Here is a 13,523-nt window from a genome sequence, read left to right on the forward strand (position 1 = left end):
AAATGCTCTAGAAGCTAAAGTCGCAGAAATGTCACACATATTTGGCCTGCAACTTTCTGTGCGACAAATTCAGACAGGAAAAATCAGTATAAATCCTTAGAAAATTATCCCCCAGTGTCTCCATCTGCTGGCGGTATTGAATAAGCATTGCTGCACTGATGGGGTATGCATTAGACGAAAAAAAAGAAGAAAAAGAAGAATAATACGCCCAGAAAAGAGGCGAAAAGGAGAAAAACGTAAAAAAACGTGAAAAAAAAGTAAGAGGAAGAGAAGGGAAAAAAAGGTGGAAATGGGTTTAAAAGTGATTTCGGCGGAGAAATATATATATATATATATATATATATATATATATACGCGCACACACACACATATATATAAACGTATTCTCCGTTGAGATATTGCAGCCGCTGCTGTGTCCAGGCCCAGGAGCCTTAGCACTGTGCTGTGATGTCACTCAATACCACTGACATCACTAGGTGTAAACAACATCTCTCCTTTGCTGTGTATGTGACTATGGAGCTGTTTGGTGATGTCGTCTATTATGGCCTTCATAGAAGCAACAGGAGATTGTTGCATCCATCTAGAACCCTCAGAACTACAGTGCTATGATGTCACTCACTTCCACAGGCCTTGCAGAGTGTAAACAACAACAACCCAGCTTTGTTGTGTATGTAACCATAGGGATTTGTGATGTCACCTAGAACCTTCACAGCAGCGACAGCTTTATGAGGAGCATCAGCACTGCTCTGCCTGAGCAGAACCATCACCGCCATAGGTTGTCAAATAACCCGGATTTAACCCACACAGGTAAGTCCAATGGGGTGCAGGCATGTCCTCTATGCTTACAGCTTCCCGTGGGTGTTGGTTTGATACCGTTTGGGGACAGCCAAGGAGGCATCTGCAGGCAACAAAGGTAGGTGTGTGCTTGTGTGTGTGTTTCCTATGCAGATCCTAAGCCCAGTGTCACATGCAAGTAGGAGGAGTAAGAAGGGTTCCTGGCAAATCCGGGTTATGGATTGCATTTAAAAAGGCCCCGTGGGAGTGCAATGGGCCCCTGTCTTGCTGCTTAGCAATAATGGTATGGGTTTAGGTTCTGCTGTGTGTACTGGTGGTTGACTGCCCCCCAGCCCAGAGTGTGCATGGAAAATTGTCTGGCAGCCTCCCTGACAGCAAGCAGTGATAGTGCCCATGAAGGGGACCTTGTTGGGCCCGCCCCTTTCACGGTTATCGCTTCTCGGCCTTTTGGCTAAGATCAAGTGTAGTATCTGTTCTTATCAGTTTAATATCTGATACGTCCCCTATCTGGGGACCATATATTAAATGGATTTTTGAGAACGGGGGCCGATTTCGAAGCTTGCTTCCGTCGCCCTATGCATTGACCCGATATGGCAGTATCTTCGGGTACAGTGCACCACCCCCTTACAGGGTTAAAAAGAAAGATTCCTACTTTCATTGCTACCTGCTTGCTGGCTAGCCAGCTAGCCAGCCCTGTGGGCCTTGCTGCTGCAGCCAAAAAACAAAAGGTGGTGCTGCTGCTGCTGCTTCTGCTGCTTCTGCTTGTGTCTGGCCGCTGTTGGAGCGTCCAGGCACAGGACTTCTGCTGCTGCTGACTAAATGGCCTCCTTAATTGGATCATTTGAGTAGCCAGCACACCTGTGCAGGTAGGGCATGACATGATAGGCAGCTGCCTTGATAGCGGGTGGGTGCTGAATGTTCCTAATTGACAAAATAAGATTAATGCTTATGAAGAAATATAAAATCTCATCCCTTCCCCAATATCGCGCCACACCCCTACCCCTTAATTCCCTGGTTGAACTTGATGGACATATGTCTTTTTTCGACCGTACTAACTATGTAACTATGTAACATAACATGGGGGGGGGGGGGTCTCCTGGCTGTTCACACAGGTGTGTCATTGCTGTACATTGACCATGCATTGCTTCTGTGGTATTGCAAAGGCAAAGACAAATGCTTCCAGCCATCCATTGCACTAATGGATTGGTCATCAGCTGGCTGTCTATGTCCCGCATCAATATAGACCAAAGTACAGAGGGTTAGGCTATGCTATTGTGCACCTACCTGATGCATCAGAAGGTGCGAGGCCCTTGCTAAATTCTGTGCACAGACTTTGAGATCTATACTTTAGACTGTATCTAAACCTGCTCCAACATGGACTGACATTCTGGCCTACTTTCAGCCGATGCGACTTGTCTGTCGCTGAACAGTCGCTTTTTATGTATTCAGCACCTATGTATAATGTTGTAAAAATGCTCTAGAAGCTAAAGTCGCAGAAATGTCACACATATTTGGCCTGCAACTTTCTGTGCGACAAATTCAGACAGGAAAAATCAGTATAAATCCTTAGAAAATTATCCCCCAGTGTCTCCATCTGCTGGCGGTATTGAATAAGCATTGCTGCACTGATGGGGTATGCATTAGACGAAAAAAAAGAAGAAAAAGAAGAATAATACGCCCAGAAAAGAGGCGAAAAGGAGAAAAACGTAAAAAAACGTGAAAAAAAAGTAAGAGGAAGAGAAGGGAAAAAAAGGTGGAAATGGGTTTAAAAGTGATTTCGGCGGAGAAATATATATATATATATATATATATATATATATATATATATATATATATACGCGCACACACACACATATATATAAACGTATTCTCCGTTGAGATATTGCAGCTGCTGCTGTGTCCAGGCCCAGGAGCCTTAGCACTGTGCTGTGATGTCACTCAATACCACTGACATCACTAGGTGTAAACAACATCTCTCCTTTGCTGTGTATGTGACTATGGAGCTGTTTGGTGATGTCGTCTATTATGGCCTTCATAGAAGCAACAGGAGATTGTTGCATCCATCTAGAACCCTCAGAACTACAGTGCTATGATGTCACTCACTTCCACAGGCCTTGCAGAGTGTAAACAACAACAACCCAGCTTTGTTGTGTATGTAACCATAGGGATTTGTGATGTCACCTAGAACCTTCACAGCAGCGACAGCTTTATGAGGAGCATCAGCACTGCTCTGCCTGAGCAGAACCATCACCGCCATAGGTTGTCAAATAACCCGGATTTAACCCACACAGGTAAGTCCAATGGGGTGCAGGCATGTCCTCTATGCTTACAGCTTCCCGTGGGTGTTGGTTTGATACCGTTTGGGGACAGCCAAGGAGGCATCTGCAGGCAACAAAGGTAGGTGTGTGCTTGTGTGTGTGTTTCCTATGCAGATCCTAAGCCCAGTGTCACATGCAAGTAGGAGGAGTAAGAAGGGTTCCTGGCAAATCCGGGTTATGGATTGCATTTAAAAAGGCCCCGTGGGAGTGCAATGGGCCCCTGTCTTGCTGCTTAGCAATAATGGTATGGGTTTAGGTTCTGCTGTGTGTACTGGTGGTTGACTGCCCCCCAGCCCAGAGTGTGCATGGAAAATTGTCTGGCAGCCTCCCTGACAGCAAGCAGTGATAGTGCCCATGAAGGGGACCTTGTTGGGCCCGCCCCTTTCACGGTTATCGCTTCTCGGCCTTTTGGCTAAGATCAAGTGTAGTATCTGTTCTTATCAGTTTAATATCTGATACGTCCCCTATCTGGGGACCATATATTAAATGGATTTTTGAGAACGGGGGCCGATTTCGAAGCTTGCTTCCGTCGCCCTATGCATTGACCCGATATGGCAGTATCTTCGGGTACAGTGCACCACCCCCTTACAGGGTTAAAAAGAAAGATTCCTACTTTCATTGCTACCTGCTTGCTGGCTAGCCAGCTAGCCAGCCCTGTGGGCCTTGCTGCTGCAGCCAAAAAACAAAAGGTGGTGCTGCTGCTGCTGCTTCTGCTTGTGTCTGGCCGCTGTTGGAGCGTCCAGGCACAGGACTTCTGCTGCTGCTGACTAAATGGCCTCCTTAATTGGATCATTTGAGTAGCCAGCACACCTGTGCAGGTAGGGCATGACATGATAGGCAGCTGCCTTGATAGCGGGTGGGTGCTGAATGTTCCTAATTGACAAAATAAGATTAATGCTTATGAAGAAATATAAAATCTCATCCCTTCCCCAATATCGCGCCACACCCCTACCCCTTAATTCCCTGGTTGAACTTGATGGACATATGTCTTTTTTCGACCGTACTATGTAACATAACATGGGGGGGGGGGGGGGGGTCTCCTGGCTGTTCACACAGGTGTGTCATTGCTGTACATTGACCATGCATTGCTTCTGTGGTATTGCAAAGGCAAAGACAAATGCTTCCAGCCATCCATTGCACTAATGGATTGGTCATCAGCTGGCTGTCTATGTCCCGCATCAATATAGACCAAAGTACAGAGGGTTAGGCTATGCTATTGTGCACCTACCTGATGCATCAGAAGGTGCGAGGCCCTTGCTAAATTCTGTGCACAGACTTTGAGATCTATACTTTAGACTGTATCTAAACCTGCTCCAACATGGACTGACATTCTGGCCTACTTTCAGCCGATGCGACTTGTCTGTCGCTGAACAGTCGCTTTTTATGTATTCAGCACCTATGTATAATGTTGTAAAAATGCTCTAGAAGCTAAAGTCGCAGAAATGTCACACATATTTGGCCTGCAACTTTCTGTGCGACAAATTCAGACAGGAAAAATCAGTATAAATCCTTAGAAAATTATCCCCCAGTGTCTCCATCTGCTGGCGGTATTGAATAAGCATTGCTGCACTGATGGGGTATGCATTAGACGAAAAAAAAGAAGAAAAAGAAGAATAATACGCCCAGAAAAGAGGCAAAAAGGAGAAAAACGTAAAAAAACGTGAAAAAAAAGTAAGAGGAAGAGAAGGGAAAAAAAGGTGGAAATGGGTTTAAAAGTGATTTCGGCGGAGAAATATATATATATATATATATATATACGCGCACACACACACATATATATAAACGTATTCTCCATTGAGATATTGCAGCCGCTGCTGTGTCCAGGCCCAGGAGCCTTAGCACTGTGCTGTGATGTCACTCAATACCACTGACATCACTAGGTGTAAACAACATCTCTCCTTTGCTGTGTATGTGACTATGGAGCTGTTTGGTGATGTCGTCTATTATGGCCTTCATAGAAGCAACAGGAGATTGTTGCATCCATCTAGAACCCTCAGAACTACAGTGCTATGATGTCACTCACTTCCACAGGCCTTGCAGAGTGTAAACAACAACAACCCAGCTTTGTTGTGTATGTAACCATAGGGATTTGTGATGTCACCTAGAACCTTCACAGCAGCGACAGCTTTATGAGGAGCATCAGCACTGCTCTGCCTGAGCAGAACCATCACCGCCATAGGTTGTCAAATAACCCGGATTTAACCCACACAGGTAAGTCCAATGGGGTGCAGGCATGTCCTCTATGCTTACAGCTTCCCGTGGGTGTTGGTTTGATACCGTTTGGGGACAGCCAAGGAGGCATCTGCAGGCAACAAAGGTAGGTGTGTGCTTGTGTGTGTGTTTCCTATGCAGATCCTAAGCCCAGTGTCACATGCAAGTAGGAGGAGTAAGAAGGGTTCCTGGCAAATCCGGGTTATGGATTGCATTTAAAAAGGCCCCGTGGGAGTGCAATGGGCCCCTGTCTTGCTGCTTAGCAATAATGGTATGGGTTTAGGTTCTGCTGTGTGTACTGGTGGTTGACTGCCCCCCAGCCCAGAGTGTGCATGGAAAATTGTCTGGCAGCCTCCCTGACAGCAAGCAGTGATAGTGCCCATGAAGGGGACCTTGTTGGGCCCGCCCCTTTCACGGTTATCGCTTCTCGGCCTTTTGGCTAAGATCAAGTGTAGTATCTGTTCTTATCAGTTTAATATCTGATACGTCCCCTATCTGGGGACCATATATTAAATGGATTTTTGAGAACGGGGGCCGATTTCGAAGCTTGCTTCCGTCGCCCTATGCATTGACCCGATATGGCAGTATCTTCGGGTACAGTGCACCACCCCCTTACAGGGTTAAAAAGAAAGATTCCTACTTTCATTGCTACCTGCTTGCTGGCTAGCCAGCTAGCCAGCCCTGTGGGCCTTGCTGCTGCAGCCAAAAAACAAAAGGTGGTGCTGCTGCTGCTTCTGCTGCTTCTGCTTGTGTCTGGCCGCTGTTGGAGCGTCCAGGCACAGGACTTCTGCTGCTGCTGACTAAATGGCCTCCTTAATTGGATCATTTGAGTAGCCAGCACACCTGTGCAGGTAGGGCATGACATGATAGGCAGCTGCCTTGATAGCGGGTGGGTGCTGAATGTTCCTAATTGACAAAATAAGATTAATGCTTATGAAGAAATATAAAATCTCATCCCTTCCCCAATATCGCGCCACACCCCTACCCCTTAATTCCCTGGTTGAACTTGATGGACATATGTCTTTTTTCGACCGTACTAACTATGTAACTATGTAACATAACATGGGGGGGGGGGGGGGTCTCCTGGCTGTTCACACAGGTGTGTCATTGCTGTACATTGACCATGCATTGCTTCTGTGGTATTGCAAAGGCAAAGACAAATGCTTCCAGCCATCCATTGCACTAATGGATTGGTCATCAGCTGGCTGTCTATGTCCCGCATCAATATAGACCAAAGTACAGAGGGTTAGGCTATGCTATTGTGCACCTACCTGATGCATCAGAAGGTGCGAGGCCCTTGCTAAATTCTGTGCACAGACTTTGAGATCTATACTTTAGACTGTATCTAAACCTGCTCCAACATGGACTGACATTCTGGCCTACTTTCAGCCGATGCGACTTGTCTGTCGCTGAACAGTCGCTTTTTATGTATTCAGCACCTATGTATAATGTTGTAAAAATGCTCTAGAAGCTAAAGTCGCAGAAATGTCACACATATTTGGCCTGCAACTTTCTGTGCGACAAATTCAGACAGGAAAAATCAGTATAAATCCTTAGAAAATTATCCCCCAGTGTCTCCATCTGCTGGCGGTATTGAATAAGCATTGCTGCACTGATGGGGTATGCATTAGACGAAAAAAAAGAAGAAAAAGAAGAATAATACGCCCAGAAAAGAGGCGAAAAGGAGAAAAACGTAAAAAAACGTGAAAAAAAAGTAAGAGGAAGAGAAGGGAAAAAAAGGTGGAAATGGGTTTAAAAGTGATTTCGGCGGAGAAATATATATATATATATATATATATATATATATATATACGCGCACACACACACATATATATAAACGTATTCTCCGTTGAGATATTGCAGCCGCTGCTGTGTCCAGGCCCAGGAGCCTTAGCACTGTGCTGTGATGTCACTCAATACCACTGACATCACTAGGTGTAAACAACATCTCTCCTTTGCTGTGTATGTGACTATGGAGCTGTTTGGTGATGTCGTCTATTATGGCCTTCATAGAAGCAACAGGAGATTGTTGCATCCATCTAGAACCCTCAGAACTACAGTGCTATGATGTCACTCACTTCCACAGGCCTTGCAGAGTGTAAACAACAACAACCCAGCTTTGTTGTGTATGTAACCATAGGGATTTGTGATGTCACCTAGAACCTTCACAGCAGCGACAGCTTTATGAGGAGCATCAGCACTGCTCTGCCTGAGCAGAACCATCACCGCCATAGGTTGTCAAATAACCCGGATTTAACCCACACAGGTAAGTCCAATGGGGTGCAGGCATGTCCTCTATGCTTACAGCTTCCCGTGGGTGTTGGTTTGATACCGTTTGGGGACAGCCAAGGAGGCATCTGCAGGCAACAAAGGTAGGTGTGTGCTTGTGTGTGTGTTTCCTATGCAGATCCTAAGCCCAGTGTCACATGCAAGTAGGAGGAGTAAGAAGGGTTCCTGGCAAATCCGGGTTATGGATTGCATTTAAAAAGGCCCCGTGGGAGTGCAATGGGCCCCTGTCTTGCTGCTTAGCAATAATGGTATGGGTTTAGGTTCTGCTGTGTGTACTGGTGGTTGACTGCCCCCCAGCCCAGAGTGTGCATGGAAAATTGTCTGGCAGCCTCCCTGACAGCAAGCAGTGATAGTGCCCATGAAGGGGACCTTGTTGGGCCCGCCCCTTTCACGGTTATCGCTTCTCGGCCTTTTGGCTAAGATCAAGTGTAGTATCTGTTCTTATCAGTTTAATATCTGATACGTCCCCTATCTGGGGACCATATATTAAATGGATTTTTGAGAACGGGGGCCGATTTCGAAGCTTGCTTCCGTCGCCCTATGCATTGACCCGATATGGCAGTATCTTCGGGTACAGTGCACCACCCCCTTACAGGGTTAAAAAGAAAGATTCCTACTTTCATTGCTACCTGCTTGCTGGCTAGCCAGCTAGCCAGCCCTGTGGGCCTTGCTGCTGCAGCCAAAAAACAAAAGGTGGTGCTGCTGCTGCTGCTTCTGCTGCTTCTGCTTGTGTCTGGCCGCTGTTGGAGCGTCCAGGCACAGGACTTCTGCTGCTGCTGACTAAATGGCCTCCTTAATTGGATCATTTGAGTAGCCAGCACACCTGTGCAGGTAGGGCATGACATGATAGGCAGCTGCCTTGATAGCGGGTGGGTGCTGAATGTTCCTAATTGACAAAATAAGATTAATGCTTATGAAGAAATATAAAATCTCATCCCTTCCCCAATATCGCGCCACACCCCTACCCCTTAATTCCCTGGTTGAACTTGATGGACATATGTCTTTTTTCGACCGTACTAACTATGTAACTATGTAACATAACATGGGGGGGTCTCCTGGCTGTTCACACAGGTGTGTCATTGCTGTACATTGACCATGCATTGCTTCTGTGGTATTGCAAAGGCAAAGACAAATGCTTCCAGCCATCCATTGCACTAATGGATTGGTCATCAGCTGGCTGTCTATGTCCCGCATCAATATAGACCAAAGTACAGAGGGTTAGGCTATGCTATAGTGCACCTACCTGATGCATCAGAAGGTGCGAGGCCCTTGCTAAATTCTGTGCACAGACTTTGAGATCTATGCTTTAGACTGTATCTAAACCTGCTCCAACATGGACTGACATTCTGGCCTACTTTCAGCCGATGCGACTTGTCTGTCGCTGAACAGTCGCTTTTTATGTATTCAGCACCTATGTATAATGTTGTAAAAATGCTCTAGAAGCTAAAGTCGCAGAAATGTCACACATATTTGGCCTGCAACTTTCTGTGCGACAAATTCAGACAGGAAAAATCAGTATAAATCCTTAGAAAATTATCCCCCAGTGTCTCCATCTGCTGGCGGTATTGAATAAGCATTGCTGCACTGATGGGGTATGCATTAGACGAAAAAAAAGAAGAAAAAGAAGAATAATACGCCCAGAAAAGAGGCGAAAAGGAGAAAAACGTAAAAAAACGTGAAAAAAAAGTAAGAGGAAGAGAAGGGAAAAAAAGGTGGAAATGGGTTTAAAAGTGATTTCGGCGGAGAAATATATATATATATATATATATATATATATATATATATATATACGCGCACACACACACATATATATAAACGTATTCTCCGTTGAGATATTGCAGCCGCTGCTGTGTCCAGGCCCAGGAGCCTTAGCACTGTGCTGTGATGTCACTCAATACCACTGACATCACTAGGTGTAAACAACATCTCTCCTTTGCTGTGTATGTGACTATGGAGCTGTTTGGTGATGTCGTCTATTATGGCCTTCATAGAAGCAACAGGAGATTGTTGCATCCATCTAGAACCCTCAGAACTACAGTGCTATGATGTCACTCACTTCCACAGGCCTTGCAGAGTGTAAACAACAACAACCCAGCTTTGTTGTGTATGTAACCATAGGGATTGTGATGTCACCTAGAACCTTCACAGCAGCGACAGCTTTATGAGGAGCATCAGCACTGCTCTGCCTGAGCAGAACCATCACCGCCATAGGTTGTCAAATAACCCGGATTTAACCCACACAGGTAAGTCCAATGGGGTGCAGGCATGTCCTCTATGCTTACAGCTTCCCGTGGGTGTTGGTTTGATACCGTTTGGGGACAGCCAAGGAGGCATCTGCAGGCAACAAAGGTAGGTGTGTGCTTGTGTGTGTGTTTCCTATGCAGATCCTAAGCCCAGTGTCACATGCAAGTAGGAGGAGTAAGAAGGGTTCCTGGCAAATCCGGGTTATGGATTGCATTTAAAAAGGCCCCGTGGGAGTGCAATGGGCCCCCTGTCTTGCTGCTTAGCAATAATGGTATGGGTTTAGGTTCTGCTGTGTGTACTGGTGGTTGACTGCCCCCAGCCCAGAGTGTGCATGGAAAATTGTCTGGCAGCCTCCCTGACAGCAAGCAGTGATAGTGCCCATGAAGGGGACCTTGTTGGGCCCGCCCCTTTCACGGTTATCGCTTCTCGGCCTTTTGGCTAAGATCAAGTGTAGTATCTGTTCTTATCAGTTTAATATCTGATACGTCCCCTATCTGGGGACCATATATTAAATGGATTTTTGAGAACGGGGGCCGATTTCGAAGCTTGCTTCCGTCGCCCTATGCATTGACCCGATATGGCAGTATCTTCGGGTACAGTGCACCACCCCCTTACAGGGTTAAAAAGAAAGATTCCTACTTTCATTGCTACCTGCTTGCTGGCTAGCCAGCTAGCCAGCCCTGTGGGCCTTGCTGCTGCTGCTGCTGCTGCTGCTGCTGCAGCCAAAAAACAAAAGGTGGTGCTGCTGCTGCTTCTGCTGCTTCTGCTTGTGTCTGGCCGCTGTTGGAGCGTCCAGGCACAGGACTTCTGCTGCTGCTGACTAAATGGCCTCCTTAATTGGATCATTTGAGTAGCCAGCACACCTGTGCAGGTAGGGCATGACATGATAGGCAGCTGCCTTGATAGCGGGTGGGTGCTGAATGTTCCTAATTGACAAAATAAGATTAATGCTTATGAAGAAATATAAAATCTCATCCTTCCCCAATATCGCGCCACACCCCTACCCCTTAATTCCCTGGTTGAACTTGATGGACATATGTCTTTTTTCGACCGTACTAACTATGTAACTATGTAACATAACATGGGGGGGGTCTCCTGGCTGTTCACACAGGTGTGTCATTGCTGTACATTGACCATGCATTGCTTCTGTGGTATTGCAAAGGCAAAGACAAATGCTTCCAGCCATCCATTGCACTAATGGATTGGTCATCAGCTGGCTGTCTATGTCCCGCATCAATATAGACCAAAGTACAGAGGGGTTAGGCTATGCTATAGTGCACCTACCTGATGCATCAGAAGGTGCGAGGCCCTTGCTAAATTCTGTGCACAGACTTTGAGATCTATGCTTTAGACTGTATCTAAACCTGCTCCAACATGGACTGACATTCTGGCCTACTTTCAGCCGATGCGACTTGTCTGTCGCTGAACAGTCGCTTTTTATGTATTCAGCACCTATGTATAATGTTGTAAAAATGCTCTAGAAGCTAAAGTCGCAGAAATGTCACACATATTTGGCCTGCAACTTTCTGTGCGACAAATTCAGACAGGAAAAATCAGTATAAATCCTTAGAAAATTATCCCCCAGTGTCTCCATCTGCTGGCGGTATTGAATAAGCATTGCTGCACTGATGGGGTATGCATTAGACGAAAAAAAAGAAGAAAAAGAAGAATAATATGCCCAGAAAAGAGGCGAAAAGGAGAAAAACGTAAAAAAACGTGAAAAAAAAGTAAGAGGAAGAGAAGGGGAAAAAAAGGTGGAAATGGGTTTAAAAGTGATTTCGGCGGAGAAATATATATATATATATATATATATATATATATATATATATATATACGCGCACACACACACATATATATAAACGTATTCTCCGTTGAGATATTGCAGCCGCTGCTGTGTCCAGGCCCAGGAGCCTTAGCACTGTGCTGTGATGTCACTCAATACCACTGACATCACTAGGTGTAAACAACATCTCTCCTTTGCTGTGTATGTGACTATGGAGCTGTTTGGTGATGTCGTCTATTATGGCCTTCATAGAAGCAACAGGAGATTGTTGCATCCATCTAGAACCCTCAGAACTACAGTGCTATGATGTCACTCACTTCCACAGGCCTTGCAGAGTGTAAACAACAACAACCCAGCTTTGTCGTGTATGTAACCATAGGGATTGTGATGTCACCTAGAACCTTCACAGCAGCGACAGCTTTATGAGGAGCATCAGCACTGCTCTGCCTGAGCAGAACCATCACCGCCATAGGTTGTCAAATAACCCGGATTTAACCCACACAGGTAAGTCCAATGGGGTGCAGGCATGTCCTCTATGCTTACAGCTTCCCGTGGGTGTTGGTTTGATACCGTTTGGGGGCAGCCAAGGAGGCATCTGCAGGCAACAAAGGTAGGTGTGTGCTTGTGTGTGTGTTTCCTATGCAGATCCTAAGCCCAGTGTCACATGCAAGTAGGAGGAGTAAGAAGGGTTCCTGGCAAATCCGGGTTATGGATTGCATTTAAAAAGGCCCCGTGGGAGTGCAATGGGCCCCTGTCTTGCTGCTTAGCAATAATGGTATGGGTTTAGGTTCTGCTGTGTGTACTGGTGGTTGACTGCCCCCCAGCCCAGAGTGTGCATGGAAAATTGTCTGGCAGCCTCCCTGACAGCAAGCAGTGATAGTGCCCATGAAGGGGACCTTGTTGGGCCCGCCCTTTCACGGTTATCGCTTCTCGGCCTTTTGGCTAAGATCAAGTGTAGTATCTGTTCTTATCAGTTTAATATCTGATACGTCCCCTATCTGGGGACCATATATTAAATGGATTTTTGAGAACGGGGGCCGATTTCGAAGCTTGCTTCCGTCGCCCTATGCATTGACCCGATATGGCAGTATCTTCGGGTACAGTGCACCACCCCCTTACAGGGTTAAAAAGAAAGATTCCTACTTTCATTGCTACCTGCTTGCTGGCTAGCCAGCTAGCCAGCCCTGTGGGCCTTGCTGCTGCTGCTGCTGCTGCTGCAGCCAAAAAACAAAAGGTGGTGCTGCTGCTGCTTCTGCTGCTTCTGCTTGTGTCTGGCCGCTGTTGGAGCGTCCAGGCACAGGACTTCTGCTGCTGCTGACTAAATGGCCTCCTTAATTGGATCATTTGAGTAGCCAGCACACCTGTGCAGGTAGGGCATGACATGATAGGCAGCTGCCTTGATAGCGGGTGGGTGCTGAATGTTCCTAATTGACAAAATAAGATTAATGCTTATGAAGAAATATAAAATCTCATCCCTTCCCCAATATCGCGCCACACCCCTACCCCTTAATTCCCTGGTTGAACTTGATGGACATATGTCTTTTTTCGACCGTACTAACTATGTAACTATGTAACATAACATGGGGGGGTCTCCTGGCTGTTCACACAGGTGTGTCATTGCTGTACATTGACCATGCATTGCTTCTGTGGTATTGCAAAGGCAAAGACAAATGCTTCCAGCCATCCATTGCACTAATGGATTGGTCATCAGCTGGCTGTCTATGTCCCGCATCAATATAGACCAAAGTACAGAGGGTTAGGCTATGCTATAGTGCACCTACCTGATGCATCAGAAGGTGCGAGGCCCTTGCTAAATTCTGTGCACAGACTTTGAGATCTATGCTTTAGACTGTATCTAAACCTGCTCCAACATGGACTGACAT

At 46.1% G+C, this 13,523-nt stretch overlaps 6 non-coding genes across 6 annotated transcripts; all 6 read left to right on the plus strand.

The window, feature by feature from the left end:
- The first annotated feature begins 1,226 nt into the window (after positions 1 to 1,226).
- Positions 1,227 to 1,417, plus strand: LOC130307504 (U2 spliceosomal RNA). Its single transcript, XR_008856677.1, has one exon. It is a non-coding gene; the product is annotated as a U2 spliceosomal RNA (small nuclear RNA).
- A 2,088-nt stretch (positions 1,418 to 3,505) lies between these two features.
- On the plus strand, positions 3,506 to 3,696 carry LOC130307515 (U2 spliceosomal RNA). Its single transcript, XR_008856688.1, has one exon. It is a non-coding gene; the product is annotated as a U2 spliceosomal RNA (small nuclear RNA).
- A 2,047-nt stretch (positions 3,697 to 5,743) lies between these two features.
- LOC130307526 (U2 spliceosomal RNA) lies at positions 5,744 to 5,934 on the plus strand. The gene has a single exon (XR_008856699.1). It is a non-coding gene; the product is annotated as a U2 spliceosomal RNA (small nuclear RNA).
- Positions 5,935 to 8,009: 2,075 nt separating this feature from the next.
- Positions 8,010 to 8,200, plus strand: LOC130307537 (U2 spliceosomal RNA). The gene has a single exon (XR_008856710.1). It is a non-coding gene; the product is annotated as a U2 spliceosomal RNA (small nuclear RNA).
- Positions 8,201 to 10,275: 2,075 nt separating this feature from the next.
- On the plus strand, positions 10,276 to 10,466 carry LOC130307540 (U2 spliceosomal RNA). The gene has a single exon (XR_008856713.1). It is a non-coding gene; the product is annotated as a U2 spliceosomal RNA (small nuclear RNA).
- A 2,096-nt stretch (positions 10,467 to 12,562) lies between these two features.
- Positions 12,563 to 12,753, plus strand: LOC130307505 (U2 spliceosomal RNA). Its single transcript, XR_008856678.1, has one exon. It is a non-coding gene; the product is annotated as a U2 spliceosomal RNA (small nuclear RNA).
- The last annotated feature ends 770 nt before the right edge of the window (positions 12,754 to 13,523 follow it).

Source organism: Hyla sarda, unplaced genomic scaffold, assembly GCF_029499605.1.
Source record: "Hyla sarda isolate aHylSar1 unplaced genomic scaffold, aHylSar1.hap1 scaffold_1429, whole genome shotgun sequence".
Taxonomy (NCBI): domain Eukaryota; kingdom Metazoa; phylum Chordata; class Amphibia; order Anura; family Hylidae; genus Hyla; species Hyla sarda.